Below are 17,349 nucleotides of genomic sequence, written 5' to 3' on the forward strand. Positions count from 1 at the left end.
GGACCTGTGGAGAAACTGCCGAGAAAAGGGGAAGTCAAGGACAGACACGGGGAAGTGGGATTTATTTTTTTATTTTTTTTATAAGGACGGGGAAGTGGGATTGCTTTCGTAAATACAAGACATATTTAACGTTTAGCTAGTGTTATAGTTAAAAGGTTTGATTTTGATGTCTTCTCTAACAACAAAAACTAAAAAAGAATTATTTCTGTAAATAGGTTTCTAGAAAAGAGAATACTCATATTTGAGTTATGCCTCTAAGGCAACCCAAAACAAGTCTCCCGTATAGATACTTTGCTGGACGCTAATTTTAGATCTCCTGCTACAATTTTTGTGTTTGGATGTCCATATAAATTATCTATTGAAGAGTCTTAGACGTTTCAACTTTCAACATGTCAATGTTGTTTTGCACATCCCTAAACACAGGGATGGGGTTCATCCTCGAGGGTGCTAGCGTGGACAATAACCACCTGCCGATGATGATTCCAGCCTAGTTTTGCCCACCATAACCGTAACTTTCCGCTCGGACCACAAGGAGCATGGGATGCCTCGTGCAGGTTGTCCCATCGCGTAGGGCCCACTCACCCATATCCTATGCAATTAGTTTTTAACGAATTAAAAAAAATCATAACGCTTAAACCAAACCTTCAAATTAAATTCCAATTACACTATCAGATTTCTTGCAATAAATCTTTCAAATAAGATCCCACATGTATATATTTAAATAAAAAAAATTAACGAACATTTGACTTACGAAGATAGAACATTTTCTATTATTGAGCAGAGACAATGTTATAGGTTCAAAGAATAATGTTTCGCCTTTATAAGAAGAATATTCTCTGTTTAGGTTCATGAAATTGGCATTATAATATACATAAAAATAAATAAATACATAACATAAATAAAAAATAATGAAACTAGAGCAAAACATAAGGAAAAAAACACGTAATAGAGAAAATTTTAAAAGAATATCATATGGATACTTTTTAAATATCCTAAAAATATATTATAGAACATCATATGTATACTAAGTGAACACCACATATATACTAAATGAACATCACAAAAAACATAATAGAACAACACATGTATAGTACATGAATATCACAGAAAAATCATAGAACATCATTATATACTACGTGAACATCGTATGTATACTACGCGAACATCACAAGATACATCATAGAACATTACATCAATACCACATGAACATTTAAAAAAACATCATAGAACATCACATTTATAACACGTGAACATCACAGAAAATATCATATAACATCACATGTATATTTTATGAACATTACAAAAACATAATAAAACATGAAATTATATATACCACGTGAACATCATAAAAACATCGTAGAACATCACATTTATAATACAAGAACATCACAAGTATATTACATCAACATCGTAAAATACAACATAGAACATTACATGCATACCACGTGAACATAAAAAAAACATCACAGAACATCACATGTATAACACGTGAATATAAAAAACATAAAACATCATATGTATACACATAAACATAAAAAACAACATAGAACATCATAAAAATAAAAAAAATAAAAGAAAAGAAAGAAAAAATAAATAAATAAAAAGATATAAATAATAATAAATAATAACAAACACATAAAACATAAAAAATGAATGATGCAAGAAAAGAAAAAAGAAAAAAGAAAACAAAATAAAAAAGAAAGATTAAAATATGAAAAACATGAATCAAAAGAAAGCAATTAGAAAAGAAACAAATAAAAGAAATCAAAAGATAAAAATAGAACATCACATTTACAACAAAAAAAACAATAAGAAAAGGGAAAAAGAAAAAAACATAAAATATCAAAAATTAAAAGAATAATAAAAATCACATAAAACAAAAAATAAAAATAGAAAATGAAGCACGAAAAGAAAAAAATAGAAAGAAAAATGAATTATAAGAAAAAGAAAAGAAATGAGTGAAGAATAAAGAAAAGAGAAATAAACAAGAGAAAAACAAAAACAAAATAAGAATGAAAACATAGAAAACTTAAAATAAAAGAAGAAGAGGATGAGACACTAAATAGAAGCAAGGAAAAACAATAAAAATAAATCATAATAAAAAATAAAAATATAAGGTAAAGATAAATAAGAAAGGAATAAGAAAAGAAAAAGAAATATAATAAGAATGAAAACATAGAAAACTAAAAAAAATAAAAAGAAAGAATAAACAGAAGTAAGGAAATAAAACAATAAAAAGGAAAGGAAAGAAAAAAAGAAAAGGAAAGAAAAAAAATAAATAAGAAAAGAATAAGAAAAAGAAACCTAACGTACCTGTACTGCCTGCCGCACGTGGCCTCTTTGCATACTGTTCCTACGCGTGGCTTCCCGCCCATCGTTCCCGCGCTCTGTTCGGCGAACGCCTCCGGTCTGGCCGTTCGGACCGGATGGTGTCCGATTCATCCTCTTCGGTTGAGCTTGAGCGATGCGAACGTCCCTAAATCTGGGATGGGTCCATCATCCTCTTCGATTGAGGCTGACTGCTCATGCTGCGGAGCAGGGAAGGAAAGTGAGGCGTAAAAAAAAGGAGCGACGGAGAGAGAGATCACGACCTGGCTTAATTTGTCCGAAAATAGGAACCGGAGAGAATAATAAAAACAGAAAAAGATTTGTTTAAAGTTTATACCACCTTTCTCTTGAGGTCTTGTTTATAGTTTAAAAGGATATACCCAGTGTAGAGAGTTCCTGCTTTGTGCGGGGTCCAAGGACGAGTGTTAGTGACAAGCCTTACCCTGGCTTGTGCAATGCGAGGAGACCGTGACTCGAACCCGGGACCTTCCGGTCACAGGCGGTAAAACTCTACCACTTACACCAAGCCGCCCTTGTGTTTAGACAACCTAAAAAATTTAGATCACACCTATGAGTTAAAGTGATCTAAAGTGTTAGCCATCAACTTTAGCCAAATAAACTTTAGACAAAGAATCAAAACAGGCCCTAACAAAAAGGCTAGCGATGCATTATCGTTCACATAGCAAACACATCAGGTGCACATAATGCCTCAATTTAGAGTAAATTGTACGACCGGTCTTTAAAGTATTGGGTGGGTTTTGTCTAGGTCCCCAAACTATGAAAAAATATAGAAAGAAAAACGAATTAAAAGAAAAAGAAAAGAAATGAGTGAAGAATAAGGAAAAGAGAAATAAACAAGAGAAAAAGAAAAAACAAAATAAGAATGAAAACATAGAAAACTTAAAATAAAAGAAGAAGAAGAAGAGACACTAAATAGAAGCAAGGAAAAACAATAAAAATAAATCATAATAAAAAATAAAAATATAAGGTAAAGATAAATAAGAAAGGAATAAGAAAAGAAAAAGAAATATAATAAGAATGAAAACATAGAAAACTAAAAAGAAAATAAAAAGAAAGAATAAACAGAAGTAAGGAAATAAAACAATAAAAAGAAAAGGAAAGAAAAAATAAATAAGAAAAGAATAAGAAAAAGAAACCTAACGTACCTGTACTGCCTGCCGCACGTGGCCTCTTTGCATACTGTTCCTACGCGTGGCTTCCCGCCCACCGTTCCCGCGCTCTGTTCGGCGAACGCCTCCGGTCTGGCCGTTCGGACCGGATGGTGTCCGGTTCATCCTCTTCGGTTGAGCTTGAGCGATGCGAACGTCCCTAAAACCGAGATGGGTCCATCATCCTCTTTGATTGAGGCTGACTGCTCAAGCCGCGGAGCAGGGAAGGAAAGTGAGGCGTAAAAAAAAGGAGCGACGGAGAGAGAGATCACGACCTGGCTTAATTTGTCCGAAAATAGGAACCGAAGAGAATAATAAAAACAGAAAAAGATTAGTGTTTAAAGTTTATACCACCTTCTCTTGAGGCCTTGTTTAAAGTTTAAAATAGATATACCCAGTGCAGAGAGTTCCTGCTCTGTGCGGTGTCCAAGGACGAGTGTTAGTGATAAGCCTTACCCTGGTCTGTGCAATGCGAGGAGACCGTGACTCGAACCCGGGGGTCCAAGGACGAGTGTTAGTGACAAGCCTTACCCTGGCCTGTGCAATGCGAGGAGACCGTGACTCGAACCCAGGACCTTCCGGTCACAAGCGGTAAAACTCTACCACTTGCACCAAGCCCGCCCTTGTGTTTAGACAACCTAAAAATATTTAGATCACACCCGTGAGTTAAAGTGATCTAAAGTGTTAGCCATCAACTTTAGCCAAATAAACTTTAGATCAAAGAATCAAAACAGACCCTAACAAAAAGGCTAGCGATGCATTATCGTTCACATAGCAAACACATTAGGTGCACATAATGCCTCAATTTAGAGTAAAATGCACAACTGGTCCTTAAAGTATTGGATGGGTTTTGTCTAGGTCTCCAAATTACGAAATCGCATGTTTGGTTCCCTAATTTATTTAAGTGATCTTATCTAGGTCCAAAATAGACACGAGGAGGGTTAGAAGCTGACGTGGTCGTCCATGTGGACATGATTTAAGCGTGGACATGGCGTATGTTGGCAGCAGAGGCAGCGGACGACGGCAACGTGGTGGCGGCGCAATTGATGGACGGCTGAGGCCTACCCGTGCCTGCGCGTGTGAGCGACGGCGGCGTAGAGCATCCGCACGGCCAAGTGGAGGCGGTGGTACGGTAGCAATGGCCGTGCGCGACGGGGCAGCGATGTCCGAGTGCATGCCCACGGCGGCGTGCGCGCGAAGCGTAGCGGCGCTCGCCCACGGCGGCTTGGGCGCTAGGCAGAGCCACGACTCTCATCTGCGGCAGCGTGCACGCGGTAGGGCTACGACTCTCATCCAGCGGCGCCGATGCCACCAGACTAGTGGTAGCTGCGAAGGAGTTCGACCTGAGCGACATGGTGGACCTTGGACCTGAGAGAACCGGCTACCACCGCGGACAAGCGGGGCAACAAGCTGCCGCTCGCGTTCTTCTTCGCACCGTCAGCCATGAACGACACCTGGGTCATGTTCCCATTGGAATCGGACGCCTACGCCGCCGCCTCAGAGCCAACGGTGACCTCGATGTGGTAGAAGCCGGTGGTAGAGCCCGGGAAGACGGAGTGGGAGATTAGAGCTAGCGCTGGTGGAGATGGCGAGCCTGGGAAAGCGGAGTGGGAAGCTGGGAGCTAGCGCTGGTGAAGCTAGCGTCAGAGACGGAGGAGGAAGACGGGCAAGGGGAAAGACTCATGTCACCTTAAATCGTCCACGTGGACGGCTACGTCAGCTTCTAGCCCTCCTCGTGTCTATTTTAGACCTAAATGAGATCACTTAAATACATTAGGGAGCTAAACGTGCGATTTCGTAGTTTGAGGGCTCAGATAAAATCCGTCTAATACTTTAAGGACCGGCTATGCAATTTACTCCCCAATTTACATGCTCCAAATACAGCTTTTTGTTAGGGCCTTTTTGCTCCAAATACATAATGCCTCAATATACATCATTTCATCCACTTATGTCGATCAAGAGGCGCAAATTTGATCACTCCGAGCCTCAGTGCTGGACACATGTGCTGCACAATTTTATCAGGTCCATCAGGGTAGAGTAAAGCACTTCCAGTGAAAGGTACCCCAAAAACCTACGCTTCTCTAACTCTGGACTATCCGCTGACATCTTCCCCTCCTCCATTGGGTGATCAACAGTGAGGTACCATGAGATGCAGCCATATGTGTCATCCGGATCAACATGTGCCACTAGGCCAAGTGTTTCGCCTTGGTCAAGATCAAAGTACAGGCACAGGAAATCTCTAGTCACATTCATCCCAAGAACAATCGCTTCATCATGGAGCCAGTGGATTACTTGACTGGCAACCTGCAGATATACAAAATGATAAGTTATCAAACTAATAAGGTTGATCACTGCAAATGGTTTGCATAATTTGCATGGAACTGGTAATGGACAAAGGTTTTACAAAGGGGCATAACGCAGCAATTAGAGTGCAGTGATTCAACATTAGAGCTATGCATAGAATATATTCTTTGGCAAACTTTTCTTGGGATATAAGAAATAAGTAGACAAGCAATTTTCCAATTTCCATCGTGCAGATCTACCCAAAAAAAAGGGGGAGGGGGGAGCGTTTCATCACCTGCTGCAGAAGCATCATTGGGAGGTCTTCCAAGTCACAATTGTAACTATTTATCAGACGTCCATCAGATGGCTTCCCAGTCAACGATCCAGCAATGCTTGGAGAGCCCTCACCCATTAAACTAATTTGGCCATCTTTCAGATCACCTTTGTACTAAACTGTGACCTGGATTTGTACTTCAGCTCGTGATGGTCTGAAGGCTTTCTGTCTCGATCAGTGGACAGGATAGGCTGAGGAACTTTCAAGCAGAGAGACCAGGAAGACGTCCCAGAATGCCATGTAGGAAGGGAACGCAGATGGAGATAAGGAACCCTACTAACCTGCATTAGTGAAAGGAAGTCACAATGCCAGTCTACTATAAAATTATATTAATTGACAAGTGTAGAGTAGTCCTACCACACTTTCCAGCTCCAAATGTACTTTGTTAGAAAATATCCTGTGAGACACTGTCATGCAAAAATGACTTAGCAGGCCACAATCGTCAGGTGCAGCCTGAGCAGAACCCTGGTAACGAATCATATGACGAGATTTCTCCCTGAGTTTCCTAAGAATGTTTTCGTGGAACATATGCAGGTAAATTTCTAAGCATTTGGGGTTAGGAAACCCTCTCACATCCTTATTTGAAGACTCCTTCCCATTTACAGTGGCTACTGCAAGATTTCCAGTATAATCTGTATCCATATGCAGCCTGTTCGCTTGCTCGTAAACGATCGTAAATTTTCAGCCAGGAACAGTGTTTTTCTCTCACATCAAATCAGCCAGCAGTAAATAATCCACGATACGATACGGCCTCCCGAACAGGCTGATGATCTTCCTGCCTTACTGTTCCTGAGTTACTATTCTGTCCAGAGAGCTCAAGTGAAAGGCACAAAGAACACTCCTGGCCAATCGCTAATTGGAGAAAATCTTCGCACATCCCAGTAACATTGATGCCTTGAGATTGGATAAATGTCTCCCGGATCACCATATCAAATACCTACAAGAAATATGCAATAAATCAAGTGCGATGGTGCACGTAAAAGTAAGGAAAACAGCAAGGTGAAGACTGCAATGGTTCTTTTCTATACATGGTGCTCTAGTTAGTCAGAGGACTTTGTGAAAATCATATGCATTTAACGCACCTGCTCCTCAAATATGGACTTGTGGATGTCACGAAGGATGGAATGTGCATATTTGATAGATTTATTGACATCATCATTCTCCAAAACATCCTTTTCGGCTTCAGTAGTTGTGTTGGTTAACGTGTCTTCTTTCTTTTTGATAGCACTGCTTTCTGCATTATTATCTATGTCTCCACAAAATTGAAGGCTCAAGGAACGGAAAGACTTCTGTGGTATTTGTACAGAAAGTGCCTTAAGAGTCTTGATCAATCGGAATTAAAGATAATGGTGATAATCGAGGCATTGTTGTTGTGTCTAGCTGAGAACTATCAACTAGATCAAACATGAAGCCTTCACTTCCTGGACTCCCAACAGCCCGCTGCCGCTTCACTTTCCAGTTCTGCTGCAATCTGCAAATGCATCAGCGCTTTGTATCAACAGCTTCAATTTTTTAACAGCTTTTACATACAAAACTTCAACAGCAGTAACTACCTTATTAAGGAGCTGTAGAACCTAGTCTCCTTTTGGAACTGTTGCTCCATTGTCCTAGCAGATTGTTTGAAGTACCGTGACAAATGCTGAGAGATCCCAAAAGGCACAGATGAATATTACGGCACTAAGCACAATAATAAACAGTAGAGCTTGAAATATTAATTACAGAAGCATTTACAGTTCCTTTCAGCTCTGGTTTTCTTTGTTGCACTAGTCTAAAGAGCTCCATGCATTCATTCCATTGATTTGAAAATGCTATCTAATTACACATGGTAGCTACGGTACGGAACATACCCTAAGGCGCTGGAGCTTGGTGACAGCAGAGACTGCCATGTCAATAAGTATTTCATTTGGCTGCCACTTGGGCTTCGTTGTCGAGGCGACTGCCACAGCGTCATTAGCCTCCACTTGAGGCATAATTTTCAACATAGTCATAAGTGATCGCCAGCATTGCATTCGCAGGGAGTGAAATTGGGTGCACGTCTACATTTACCAACCGTGCCGATGAGGTCTATGACGACGGAGAGCTCCTGATGTGCCTGCTGCAGGCTCTCCATAAGGCCCTGCCAGGGCCATGCCTGCTGGGTAGTGTCAGCCTCAGCCGCCTTCTTTGCATCCTCCTCTATGACCCAGGAGAAGTCAATCCGGCGGATGGCCGCGAGTCACTGCTCCTCGTTGCTAGTGTCCCTACAACCGCAGACACCACCCAGCAAGCAGAGGAAAGGAAAAGCACGTGAGTTCCTGGTGGATTTGAGAGGAACAGATTACGGGTTGTCAGCAAACTTACGGTGGGTAGTGCTCGTTGCCAATCTCGTCAATGGCCTCAAGGCGCTTGATGGGGAGCTTGTCGAGGTCCACCCGCACGTCACCTTTCTCCATGGCGCTCCTTTCTTTTTGTTTTCTGGAGCTCACTTTGGCCCTGTTTCCTTAGCTAGCTTTTTCATAAGTTTCAGCCAACCATAGCTTCAACACAGGCTACTCGGGCTGGAGCAGGTAGCTCAATCAACGGGCTGGCACAGATCCACAGGTCGCAGGCCAGTCGAGGTCGTAGGGGCTGCTCAGCGTTGCCTTTGCTGGATCTGCAGGGCGTCGGCCGTCAGCCGTGGTACGCCGACAGAACGGGACTGCATATAGACGTTCTTGTTGTGTCAATAGACAACAAATGTGTTGCATATAGCCGTTCTTGTTGTGTCAATAGACAAGCAGTACTCAAGTACTTAGGCGTACTCAGTGCAGAGAGCTCTCGCTGTGTGCGGGGTTTAGAGAAGGGTGTCAGTGGAAGCCTTATCCTCACCAGTGCAATGCGAGGAGACCGCGACTCGAACCCGACTATACCGCTTGCATCAGACCCGCCCTTCACAAGTAGTACTCAAAATATTTTATTTCCAAGTATTCAAGTACAAGTAGTACTCAAGTACTTGAAAACAAAATATTTTTGGGGTTGTCGAACAACTAACTAGTCACAGTTTTACAGCTAATAGACCAAGAAATACAGAATTGCTAGCATTGGTAGTTATCGCCAATCCCTATTCCCTAACTGAAAAAAAACTTCAGAATTAATCACAGTTTTGAATGGCTGTGTGCAACAGCCAACAGCCATGCAGATATGGACAGTACAGGCGCATACTTGCATACGAATCCTCATACCAGTAGTGGCCCCGTTCGCTGGTCTGAAACTTGACTGAAACTGGCTGAAAAATACTGTTCTGACTGAATTGTTGTGAGAGAAAAATACTGTTTCAGCTGAAAAAAGAAGCCGAACAAGCAATTTTTAAGACAAGCGAACGGGGCCAGTATAGGGTACCGTAAAATCCTTAAAAAAAGTAGAGGAGAAAATAAATATATGATAAATAAGGTCTCAACTAAGCTATTTGTGGTGTTTCACGTGATATGATATTCTGATGGATGCAAATGTTCTATGTGGAGAATGCTAATTAGTGAATCCAAATGTTCTGCGGTTCTTTAATTTTCAGAAACTCTAATAAGCAGCATCTTGTGTACTAGACCTTGCGATTGCGAGGCACACTGAAAATTCCAAGCTAACTGACGGACTCAAACATGTGACCATCAGAGTTGAGAGCCGATGAACTAACTTCAAACAAACAGCGAAGTCTATTGAGCTAATTATAAAGCAGGAGAAACAGACGCTAAATTAACCTCATGCGTAAAGGCACTGCAGGTTAAATAAATTCAGCATAGCATAAAGGCGGTTCTTTAACCATCAGACAAAACATGATATTCTCAGTATATACAAGCACATCCAATGAGTAAAAGTTACACATCCAAATCGCAGTAGCTCGATGTGGGGAGGAGAGAGGAAGGGCTCACCGGATATTGGAACGAGGCAATGCGGCCAGGCGGGGGCAGTCATGGAGCAGTGGTGGAGATCGAGCCGGCGCGGTTGGGACAGCGGGCGGGCAGCGGCACTGGATGGATCAAGCTCAGGCAGCCGGGCGTCGAGGTGGTGGCGGCGGCCCCAGGATCTATGAGAAACAGTCTATGAGAAGAGAGGATCAAGAAACCCGAAACCCTAGCAGGAGACACAGAGATGTAGGTTGAGGCGGGCTCACCGTTGGCGTCAGCCGAAGCGATGAAAAGGCGCAGGGGCAGCGGCGGCCTCGCGACTTGCAGCTGCGCGAGCGGAGTAAGAGCTGCTCGAGCGGTCGCGCGAGTTTTTTTTTTAATTTTAACACTTTTTTGAAAACTAATTTTAAATCTAACATGGTCGGATTTTTTTAAATTAATACTTTTGGCCTCGCCTATTGCCCTGACGTGGTTAAATGCATGTGTCGTGTCATGTATGGTGGCGCGGCAGAGGGCTGACGTGGTGGCGATCGGAATCGATGACCGATGACGTGGCAGGGCTCTGCCACGCCACCGAGCTTGGCGCGGCAGTGCCACGCCTTGATCCGTGGCACGGTAGAGCCGAATAAAACCCCGCGACCAGTCCCGCCTGCCCGAGCAGCAAGCCCACTTAACCGCCGCGCCCGGCACCCGCCCGGCGGTACCTGGACGGTTTAATCGGAACGCGTCGTGCTGATAGTGGGAGTTATTCTAAGTAGTGCTTGACGAAAAATTGGATCGGATTGAAACGAATATTTTTTAAGCGAACTTATTTCTTTGGCTTTTTGGCCCCATATTGTAGGATCGGCGCGCAAGACGCCGGCCACCGGTGTCGAGATACGGCGGGACTGCCGGTTCCTGAACTAGTTGCTACTTAATCTCGCCGACAGTGCTGCCGTGACGCATAGAAACGAATATGAAGCAAATAAATGAAGTCCGTGCATAAGTTGACCATATAACATTTTCATTAGTTTGATATAACATAACCAAATAACCCCGCAAGTTTCAGACGCCAATATTCGTTTGACCTAACAAACTAAGACCTAGGAGTGTAAGGATCCCTCGGACGTCTCTGTCTCTTCGGATTTATTGGCAACACATTGGGAGTGTAGTCAACATCAGTATGGTCGCATCGATGGTGCATACGGCTCATACCATGCAAGTATATGATACGCACGGTTACTTATAATTCTTTATGATTGTTAGTTCATGGAGCATACGTATTTAAAAAAACTACCTTTGTTAGTACTTGTGAGGCTCCTTAGGTACCAAGTAGGGCACCACCTAGCCGATACATGCTGATCTCGTCTTGCGGCCAATCGTCCCACTAGTCGTGCTGTATGCGGAAGCCTAGGGGGTCGTCGCCGTCATCGTCATCCTCGGTTGCAGGGTCCTTCCCAGCGCTATGATGTGGTGGTGTACACACTGCGGAAGTGGCACCTATCATCGGCTGAGAAAAGCCGGCTGGTGTCCTCAAAGAGGCTGAAGACGTGCCACCCGACCGCGCCGAGAGTGGCGGTTCCTCATAAGGAGTATCCATGTAGCTCAGCTTCTGAGCTAGCTTCCTGTATCTCTTCTTCACCTTCTGCATAAATAGACGTAAAAGTTAGTGCATTTCCTAAACGCATATACACTAAAGAAATATTTTCGAAATGGACAAGTTTATGTTTACCTCCACAAAAGCCGCGAGAACGCCTGGCCCCTGCCCTCTAGACTCGTGAAGCCAAAACACTGCTTCGTTGGACATCCTTGACAATTGTGTCGCCTGGGTACAGAAACGCGGTTGGACAATTTTAGTACACATACTTATTACCAAAAGGATAATAAATTATACCAATCAAGTATCTTACCACATATCTTTGAAGCGGGGCTCTCTGTAGCTGTGTGTCCTCCCTAGTGGTAATGTTGTACACATCTTCGATGACATCTTCCTCTGAGTCCTCGTCAATCGCCTCTTCAATGTACGAGGGCTTAATATGTGTTCTCGTAGACATGTGAAGCCACCGTAGGTACTCGTCGAAGGTGTGCTGGTCGTGTGGAGGACCCACATGGATTGGCTATCGTACCCTGTTCTGCCATAAATGGATGTGCGCGTTGTGTGTCAGGCGCTAATCCTTGGTCTTGTACCTCTTCCTGCGGTCATACCTGCAACAAAACGATGTTAGTTGTACCACATATACCTCTGAATTGTAGCTTTGTTATTAATCGATAACACACCCGTGTAGTCCTTGGTTGGTGGAGTAAAGCGGTGGTGGGCAGCCTGTCATTCTTCCAAACTGTCTGCAGACCTTGATGGATAAGTGAATCTCGACCACATGGAAGAAAATAAGAGGAACGTCGCAGCAATACTCGTCTGACTCATCCCTAGTGACAGGACTGAGATAGTACTGGAGCTCTAGAGCATCCCAAGGATACCAATGCACCTAAAATTTCATAATTGAGTTAGGTTGTGATATAGTGTAGATCGAACAAGACATATGTATGATAGTAAAGAGAGCGTAACCTGGTGCTGTATCAGGACGTCGAGACCGTCTGTGTACTCCTTGTACTTGCGCCTCGCATTCCCTCTAACTAACTCTGATTCCGTCCAGATAAATAGAGCTGTAGGGAGTGCATCCTACGCATTCCATTGCTGCATTGAACACGATAATGAATTAGCCCTTAATAAACTCATCATATATAACCATATCAAAGAATATAATGAACCAAGTACTTACCGGTAAACCAGTACTAAGTGGCCTCCCAACGGGCCATCGTTCTTAACACCAAACCTAGAGTAGGTACGAACAACCTCCAAGGTTCGCATACCTGAGGTGCGATGGCAGGCAACGCATAGCTATCGATACGTCCATGCCAGGACTGTGCTGCACCAGCTGTACGTCGCTATATTTTCCCACGGCTGTCGTAGTATGTCAAAGAAGATCCAGCTGATTGTGTTGCCCAAGACGTCTAGGAAGAGGAAAGCACCAAAAAAGTGCCAGAGCCACACTCGAGCGAACCTGTTGATCTGAGCCTCCTCAGCCTGTGGGTCCAAGTAATCAAAGCGCTTCATGATCCAGGACAACGAAACACCGAAAGTTTTCCTAAAATTTACCAAAGAACATGAGACACCATGGCTGCAGGAAAGCAATGCAAGTATTAAATAGGCTTCAATTTCTTACTTATTTTTTCTTAGAAGCCTCATCGTTCGGTGGAAAAAAGCCAGTAAACTGAGCCACCAGCTCCCTCCAGTGATCGTTGTCAACTATCCTTATCACTGGAAGTCTGAAAGGTCCTTATTTGGTTTTGGTAATTGAGTGATAATCTAGGTGGACTAATTGTGTTTATGTGAGATACACAAGTGATTAGTCCACAGGTATATGTGTGCGAGCAACATATGCCATGAAGGTGAAAATGGCTTGGAAATATTGCAAAGCTCACACATGTGATGATGAAGGAGCTTAAATGCACATAAGACATGACATTGAGTCATGTGATCAAGGTGGAGAAGATCAAGACAAGACTTGGCTTGATGGACCGGTTACAAGCGTGAAGGGCAAGTCGAAGGCTTTGGAGTGATGGATCGCGTGGCGGTAAAGCTTGAGCAAGACTTGGCGCCGATGGACGATGGCAACGGTGAAGAGCAAGTAGAGTCAAGATCGATGAACCAATATAATCATGTAATGATATGAAGTGGATCATATCATTGTTGATCATGTTGGTGCATGTGTTGCATTGATATTGGAAGAGAAGGAATGGAATACGCAAGGCAAAGGTGTAACCTAGGGCATTTCATTTTATCGGTTATAGGTGTGTAGAGAAGTTTATGATCGGGTTTATGATAGATGGCCGTACTATCAAGAGGGGCAAACTTGTTTGCATATTGGTCATCTAGTGCCAAGCTCGGCGGGATTCGGCGCTTTTGGGAAAATAGAATGCCTATTTTCTATTGCGCCGGATGCAAGTTCTTGTGGTTGGCTCTTTGGAGCAAGGATGAAGAAGTTAGAAGTGAGAACGAGTTAGTCGCGAAGACACTGGCGTCGGTCAACTGACCGGACGCTGGGTCTGAATGCACCGGACGCTGGCAGGCTGCGTTCGATCAGGCTGACGTACGATGACGCAGAAGCTGAAGTCTAACCGGACGCTGGCTGCGTCCGATCAAGTATGACCGGACGCGTCCGGTCGAGGTCGGTACCTTACTGGAAACGACCGGACGCTGAGGGTTCAGCGTCCGGTCAGTTGAAAGCTGCTGTGTCCGGTCAAGTCAAGTGACCATTGGAACCGGGACACATGGCTGTCTGTGGGCAACCGGACGCTGAGGTCCAGCGTCCGGTCAACACGACCGTCCGGTCGGCCCGATTTTTGCCTAGTGAAGGGGTAACGGCTAGTTTAGCCCTTGGGGCTATAAATAGAAGTGGCCTTCGGCCATGGCTGGTGTTGAACACCTAAGGGGACTTTGTGTCCATGCTTGAGAGTGCTTGGGAGCCCTCCATCTCACACATACTTGATAGTGATCATTCAATTGTGTAAGTGAGCGATTCTAGTACGATTGCATCATGAGGTTGCATCGAGTGGCACTAGGTGATCGAGTTGTAAGCCGATGGTGCTTGTTACTCTTAGAGGTTGCCACCTCCTAGACGGCTTGGTGGTGGTCTCCAACGAAGCCCGCAAGAAGCTTGTGCGGCGCTCCGGAGAAGTGCTTGTGAGAGGCATTGTGCTCGCCCCACGGGAGCCGCGAAGAGCAACTCTAGTAAAGCGTGTCATTGAGCTACCCCACTCAAGGGGTAGGTTCTTGCGGCGCCCGACGTGCGGGATTAGCGGATGATGCTAATTAGCCGCCGAACCACCAAGTGAGCGGTCGACACAACGGGAACTAGCGTGTTAGCAAACACGTGAACCTTGGGAGAAAAATCATCATGTCAACCTTGTTCTTCTCGTTGGTTTGCATCCCCATTACACAAGCTTGCAATTACTTTTATACATATTAAGCTTGTGTAGTTGCTCTTATAATTAGATAGCTTGTGTAGCTTGCTAATTACCTTCTTGCTTGTGTAGCATAGAAGTAGCTCCATTGCGTGGCTAAATTGGTTTTAGTAACCTTGTTAGTCACATTGCTTAGTTTGTGTAGCTAAGTATTTGCGCTCTCTAATTAGGCATTGGTTGCCTTGTTATTGAGCATTGCTAGTAAGCTTAGTTAGCTTTGTGCTTTTGCTTACTAGCATGTGTAGGAGCTCCTTTGTTGCTGAAAGTACTAGTGTCATAGGTTTATGTAACCTTGCTCCTAGAATTATTCAGGAGAGCTCTAGCTAGTCCGACACCTTTGTTGCATAATTGTTATCTTTGCAAGGTGCTAGTGAACATATATAGTGGGGTATAGTCTTGGCTAGACCAATAGTTTTAATTCCACATTTGTATCGGTTAGCCGACGCGATTAAGCTTTAGAAAAGACTATTCACCCCCCTCTAGTCGCCATCTCGACCCTTCAAAGTCCCCCCAACCGAAGACCAAAAATAGCCTTCACGTCCTGTATGGTCAAGGTCATCTCACCACAAGATAGGTGGAACGTGTGGGTCTCAGGCCCCCACCTATTATAAGAATAGAACGACTGTTAGTTGCCTTAAATTTGTTACAAGAAAGTTTACGTACAAAGAATGCACTCGCACCTATCTACAGCTGCAGTAAGTAGTGCTGGGTCAAGGGATGAAAGACCGTGGTTGACAATACGGATAAACTCGAGGAAGCTGGCACGCCATATGTATGGCGCATAACGCTCGTCCCACTAGTGCGCCCTAGTGTGCGTGCGGGGTCTCAAAGTAGGCAAGACCACCTCTATGTCGTTGTCACTCAAGATGTGTGCTCGGTGCAGGTCGTCGTACTCCACCTCAAGAATGGGGTACAACGGGTGCTGTGTGGGAGGAGCCATCCTGTTATAAATTAATAAACAAAGCGTTAGAGTATTCAAATTAACAAAATTCAAATTATCATTATGTAGCATTGTAAAATTTGAACTAATTGTTATGCAATATGAAAGCACATGTATATATTCACAGTAAAATTAACAGACATATCACGCACTAGTAACATAAACAACTTCACTAGGAATATAAGCATTTGATGAAACTTCATGAAATCATCAAAATCAACGTATCACGCACTAGTAAGTACTGATATTTGTAAAGTAGTATCTGTACCCAAAATCCCTAACTAAATAACTAACTATAAACTAAATAATAAATACCTAATCAATCTCTATACCCAAAATCCTAACCTCAAACCTAAAAACTACCTAAGTAAATTACAAACAAATTCACTAACCTAACTATCCTAAATCACTAACTATCCTAAATCACTATCATAAATCAATAACAATCATAAAACCTTAACTATTCTATATTACTAATTATCCTAAATCACTAATCATCTTAAAACAATAATAATCAAAATAACATGAAATCGAGAGGAATGTACCTTAGGAGCGGGCGGCCTTGATGCGCCGGCGTTCGTGGCGCGGCCGACGCGGGCGCTGCGCGGCGGGAGTGGCCGGGCGCGGCCGGCGTGGGCGCGTGCGGGCACGGCCGCATGCGGCTGGCGGCGGGCAGGGGTGCGGCGGGCGGGGGGCTCGCTCGCGATATTTATTCGGCTCTGCCGCGCCAAGATCGGTGGCGTGACAGGCTCTGCCCCGTCAGCGGTCAGCGATTCCGGTTGCCGCCACGTCAGCCCTCTGCCGCACCTGGCGCGGCGCGGCACAGGCATTTGGCTGCGCCAGGGCAATAGACGCGGCCAAAAGTGTTAGTTTTTTTTTAAAAAACCCGACCATGCTAAATTTAAAATTAGTTTTCAAAAAATGTTAAAATTTTAAAAAAATTCTCATGCGACTAGCAAGCGGATGCAACGGGAAACCCTTCCGGCCTCATCGCTCGGATTTCCTTCTGCGTGGAAAACAAAGTGAAGCGGGCTGCGTTTCTCGGGTTGGTGGGCTTTCAACCAGCACACAAATTTGGCCCGGGCTGCGTTCCTCGGGTTGGTGGGCTTCCAACCAGCACAAAAATTTGGCCCGGGGGAATTGGCCCAGGGAATTCGCGGGGATCCCTGGGGGGATTTGGGCTCCCAGAGTAGCCCGCACAGTATAAATTACTCTGCGAGACGATGAAAATACTACGTGGAGTATTAATCAACGCAAGCATTGACGAAAAGGGTGATTTTGCGTTCATATCAGCTGCTAGTACTTCAATGGATACTAGCGTCACATTCGAACAATTCACCAAGACCAACGACTGCAATGGTTCAAGCACTATAGCACAAGTGCACTTTACGATTCCGATGCAAACTCCAACAGCTCTGATAAATGGCAATGACATAC

General features: G+C 43.9%; 1 pseudogene; it reads right to left on the minus strand.

Moving 5' to 3' along the window:
- Positions 1-5,483: 5,483 nt before the first annotated feature.
- On the minus strand, positions 5,484-8,546 carry LOC136451802 (mediator of RNA polymerase II transcription subunit 17-like; annotated as a pseudogene).
- Positions 8,547-17,349: the final 8,803 nt, after the last annotated feature.

This window comes from Miscanthus floridulus, chromosome 5, assembly GCF_019320115.1.
Source record: "Miscanthus floridulus cultivar M001 chromosome 5, ASM1932011v1, whole genome shotgun sequence".
Classification (NCBI taxonomy): Eukaryota; Viridiplantae; Streptophyta; class Magnoliopsida; order Poales; family Poaceae; genus Miscanthus; species Miscanthus floridulus.